We start from the raw sequence: 5,514 nt of genomic DNA on the forward strand, positions 1-5,514 counted from the left end.
TGTCTTATATCCCACATTAAATTGCTTTATGCAAGGTGCTGGTTCGCTGGGCATGCCAGGCACTGTGCCTGGTCTTCCTGGTCACCTCATGGCTTCAAGAAAAACTAGAAGTGCTGGTGCGTGCTAGAAGCAGCTTCCAGCCTTCCCACAAACCTGCTAATAATGGGGGGAGATCTCGAGTATTTTCCCAGGTTTGGCTCCAGCCAGGGTGAGCCGGAGAGTTTATTCCCTTTGCCACAAGGCAGACCCTCCAGTGTGTTTGAGCAAAGGGAACTGGATAGTGTCAGCTGGGGAAAAAGGAAAGAAACATCTTTTGGGAGTTAATACCACAAAACTGAATAGAAAGAGGTGGGTCCCTTCCCACCAGGGACAGGTAAAAGTTCTCACTCAGCCAACAGAAGCTGCTGCCTGCTGGGACCTGGATCCACATTCTCCCTTATGTTGCAGGAGGTCATGGTGATGCACTTTCCTGAGATATCGGCTTTATTTTGCATTAATCACTTGAAAATTCACAAGAATAAGGACTGAAGTGGAGACGTCTTAACCACTGGACTCCAGTCATGATCACACGCACCCCCGTGTGGATATTGGATTGTTCTCAGCCAAGTGGAAGAGGCTTCACAGGAGTGGAGAGCTCTGAGTCCCAGAATAGCCTGAGGTCAGGATTTAGCTCTAGCGTGAGTGACCTAAGTCCCTTCAGGAAGTGATGGGAATCATGCTCAAGGCTTCCCCTGGGATATTGAAGCTTTCCATCATGAAAAGATAATCTTTTCTCATCGTTGCCCTCGTGAACAGCATGTACCTAAGTCCTGCCATCCATTTGCCCTCCTTTGCTTTTGTGAAACTCATCTGCTTTGCTTGGCCATGCTGTTTTCACTTAACTTGGGAGGTTTTCAGGTTTAGGCAAGAAAATCCCAAATCAGATAATTTCTGAAATCACCCTTCTGCTCTCCCTCCGCAATTTCTTAGTTCAACCAAGCAGCCACTATCTGCAGAGCCTTACTCTCGTGTCAGGGCTGTGGCTCAGCTGCACCCCTCGTGCTAATGCATTGCTGAGGGTGCTAATTAGGGCCCCCAGGAACTAGTGCACAGCAGGTTCAGCCCATTGCATGTGTGCTGGGCAAGGCCAGAGCTCACACAAGACTTTGCGTGAGCCCTCCCTGACCTGTGGGCGACAGCTTTTCCACCTACCTCAGCCTGCCGCCGAGATCCTTGCTGGCTGCCTGGCTTGCGCAGCTCTAGGTTTGCCCACAAAGTCCCATCCCAGGGACTTCTGCAACCTCCTCGTGGGGACCTTTCTGCTCTTGAGTTGCTGAAGCCCTTTGGGAACACATGAGCTCCAAGGGCTGGACCTCTCTCCCTCAGAGCAGAAAGCTGATGTACCTGGTTAATATTCTCCACCATCCTTGCACATCCTTTCCCCTTCCATCCCTCTGGACCTATTCTCCCTCCAGCCCCTTTCTGCCTCCTACGCGGACATCCAGACATTTTGGAATTCAAAGATCAGCCTCTCTCTCCTCTGCCCTTCATCTCCAAAGTGCCTGCAGGGCATAGACCAGGTTAATCTGCTGGCTGCTAATCTCCCCAGTGACAGGGGATAAGAAAAGGGACAATATAGGAAGGTCTGTGGGTCAGCCCGTGGCCTGGAGGGCTCTTAACCCTTTCCTCCCCTGAGTCCCCCGGGTCCTGCCTGGAAGAATTCTGCCTGTCAGAAAGGACAATGAAGGTTTATGCACAAAGGTCAAATAAACCATCCCACTCACATATTCCCCCCATCATGTCCGTCCTCCTCCTCTCTGAAAACGACTCTCTCCTGTAGGGCTTGTTAGACACTTTCCTCTCCTATGGCTGCAGGAGATCGCAGGGGATCCAAAGACATTTTGACACCTTACTGTTCTTGCTGTTGTGGTGGGAAGTTAGAAATCTGTGTCCATTGTGTGTCCAAGCCCAAGTGCCTACCACTGCAGTGGAGATGGCCGTGGACACTTGGCTGAAGCTAGCCTCACCTGGCGTGAGACTTCTGGTTACCATCATGTGGTTGCCTAACAGGACAGCTGGGAACTAACTTGCACGTTAGGTGCAAGGACTGAGCCCATGTCAGATGTTTTCTTCCAAGCTGCATTGCTTTTCAGCAAAGCAAGCTGACCTCGCATGGGGCGTTAGCTCCTCCAGGCAAACCCAGGGGAGAGATGCTCCTATGCCAGGCTGTTGGGCCACCTTATGGGTGGGCAGTCACCCTACCAGGTGGACCACAGCTGGAGAGGAAAAGCAGTGAACACCAGCCTCTGAGCAACCAAAGCGCCAGGGCGTGCGCTGGGAGTGCTGGTGCCATCCAGGACTAGAAACATGGGGTTAAAACTGGGGAGATAAGCGCGGTGGGAATACAGTACCTGAGACAGAGGGCTGCTTTGATCCCATTCCCCAGGAGATGCGGGTACACAGGCGCTGTGAAAGCACAGACAGCTTTGTCTCCTCTGAGAGGAAAGAAACCTGCCGACCGACGGGATAAACTTTCCCCGCTTTAGATGCCTCCCCTCCGCTTTGTTGACGCCCTGTGCTTGCTTTCCCCGGAGGAGCGGTGACAAAAGCGCGCTGCTGTCACCAGATAGCCTTGCGAGGGCTCCTGGCTGCCCGCGCGGGCAACCTGCCGGGCCTTGTCCCACACGGCCGGAGGCGCTGGGGAGGGTTTGTTTGCAGACGGGCACTTACCGCCTGGAAAGCCCGGCTGAACTGCTGCCCAAGTGCAATTTCGTCTCAGCCCTCCTTTGTCCCCAGAACAAAACCAGCCTGCACCGTACAGCTGCTGCCGCGCGCTCACGGGCCGCTGTCACCCGCAGAGGGGCTCTGGGCTAAAATCGCCTCTTGTTTCCCACCCACGGATGTTGGCGCTGACCCTGCACCTCCGGAGCAGTCCGCTCGGACCACTCCACCCCTCGACCTGGCTCGCAGAGCGTCAGGCTGGGCTTTTCCTCCGACCGTGACCCCTGCTGGTGTGAGCGGAGGGGGGGGCAGGGCTCGAGGGGTGCTGGGCAGGGGGGGTCGGGGGTGGGGACAAGTCGCTGGGACAGCAGTGACAGTACACGAGTGAGCCGTGGAAGTTTCTGCAACGGGTGGATGAAAGACTCATTTATTCAGACGAGCTTTTCTGCCTGCGGGTCTCCCAGAAGCAAAGCAATTTCCTCGAGTGGCTTTGACATTTGGAATTAGTCCTTGATTTGTTTTTGCTAATCTCCCTTCCCCACTCCAGGAGGGACAGGATTCAAGATGCTCAGATGGTTCAGCAGGGCCGTCTCAGATCGGCGCCAGCCTCCGCTCCCAGCCCAGCCCGATGCAGCTCCTCCACACTTTGCTGTGCTGAGTCCTGCTGGCATCAGAGGATTTCAGCTTCAGCCCATGTTGGCGATGCTCGCTGGAGGCATTGTGTGAGTCACAGCCCACGCTGTCCAGGTGAATGGAAAAATGGTCCAGCCCAGGCAGGACAGACGTTCCTATTTCAGGTGGTCTCGGTGATGCTGGCGTGGGTTTGGCGTTGGTCAGCAGCTGCCGGCTATGGCCGAGGGGGGCAAGGGCAGAGCGTGGGGAAGAGATGCAGTGAGACAGGATTTGCAGTCAGAGCTGTGGGGAAATGGCTATCCACCTGCGGATAACTCAGGACACAGCCTGGCTGCCTTCGCTTAACACCACTTTAATGAGACGACCTCTTTCTGCACTGAGTTTTCCATCTTGTGAACATCAAGGCACAGTTGTCTCTGTAGAAATGGGGGGAATTGTGCCCAAATCTTGCCTGTATCCAGGAGTGTCTACCAGGGCTGTGGACCTGGAAGTGCTCTGGAGTCACAGCAGAGGCAGCGCTCTCGCAGTCCGGCAGAAATGGTGCAGCAAGATCAAAACAAGTACAAGCAAAACCCTCTGGATGAATCTTTGCCAACTCAAAATGCTGCCTTGAATGCTGACATGTCCTGGGTTGATGCTTTTCTTGATAGCACACGTTGACATGTTTTTCATTTCGCAATGTCTGCTTGAAATGAAGCCTGCTGTTTCTGATCATAAAAATATTTCCAGTAGCTGGAAAAAGTTGAAATGAAGGTGGTGAGTTTCAGAATTATCTGATAAGCTTCATGTCAGTCCCTGGTGATTTATGTTTAAGCTTTTTTCCATGCACATTTGGGTTTTCTTTTTTATTCTGTTTAGAAACTGAAAAAAAAAAATCCACCCTACCAGTTTTCCTAAGGAAGAGAACCTGATTCCAGTTCAGAGGGACACAAATTGTGTGTGTGTGTAAGGCTGAGATATTTTTGGCATGAAAAGGACCAGGGTGATCTGTCTAATGAGCACCAGAGCAATAAGTATTGCTGATGTAAAGATTTTTCCTCTGGTCTGGTTGCAAGGTCTAGTGAATAACCCAATATTAGAACTACTCAGGAAAACCAAATAGTTTTTACTTTCATCAGCTAATCACAAACTGACATTTCTTGAGTAATTAAAAACCCAAACACAAACAATTTCGGAACAAAGCTAAAAGGAGGTGAGAAAATAAAAAATGTGGGCTGGAGGTCAAAAAATATTAGGTTTTAGGTTCTTGGCTTTCCAGTAAAGAAAGGAATTTTTCAAGGAATCAGAGTGTTTCCCATGAACACCTCTGTTTAGTCACAAGGGTATTTTTATGAAAATGAAAACAGTAGTGGGAAATTTTTTGTTTCCCACTTACACAATTTCTTCGGGGGCTCAGTTTGGAAATAATCAGCTTTCTAGAGGGAGGACTGGGGACGTTTTGGACGTCCTTACAGCTGGGGGATGGATCCCTAATGCCAGGAGCCAGGTCTTGAGTCCTGGCTGGGAGGTTTCTGAGCCAGATCCACCCGCAAAGGGTGCGGAGGGGCTCCCCACCCTGGTGTGCTTCCTGGTCTGTGTGGGGTTGTTCAACCCGGCCCCGAGCTGGTGTCAGCAGAAGGCTGACAGGGATGCTCTCATATGCCAGGGATGCTCTTGTACACTGGGGATGCTTTTGTAGGCAAAGATGCCCTGGGGGTGCACCAGGGGTGTCCCACATGGACCAGAGCAAAGGTGCTCTGATTTAAACCCATCAGCCCTGCTCCCATTTTTGGCATCCTACCCGTCCGAGGGGATCTCCCTCCTCCCTGCCGGCTTCGCCTCCCTTCCCCCACGGCCCCCTCCTCCCCCTCCCAGGAGCCGTGCAAGCCCCGGCTCCTCCGAGGGGTAATTGAAGCAGCACGTAGAGCATATGGCCAAGCAGGGATCCCTGCTGGTGCACCAGCTGTGAACTGGGTGCTGGGAGAGAGCAGGCGGCGAGAGGCTCCCGTCTCCCTGTCTGGCTGCCGCCCTCTGCCCAAGCGGTTATTCAAATGACACCTCTTAAAGAGGTCTGCGGTTTGGGGTCTCACTGGCTGTCTGGGTGCCGGGGATGGCGGGAGGTAGTGGTCAAGGTTTCATCCTGGGCATCCCTGCATTGCTCTCTTCCCCTCACCCTCAGGTCACCCCTTGACGGTGTTGCCC

This window comes from Aptenodytes forsteri, unplaced genomic scaffold, assembly GCF_000699145.1.
Source record: "Aptenodytes forsteri isolate BGI_AS27 unplaced genomic scaffold, ASM69914v1 Scaffold191, whole genome shotgun sequence".
NCBI classification, from domain to species: domain Eukaryota; kingdom Metazoa; phylum Chordata; class Aves; order Sphenisciformes; family Spheniscidae; genus Aptenodytes; species Aptenodytes forsteri.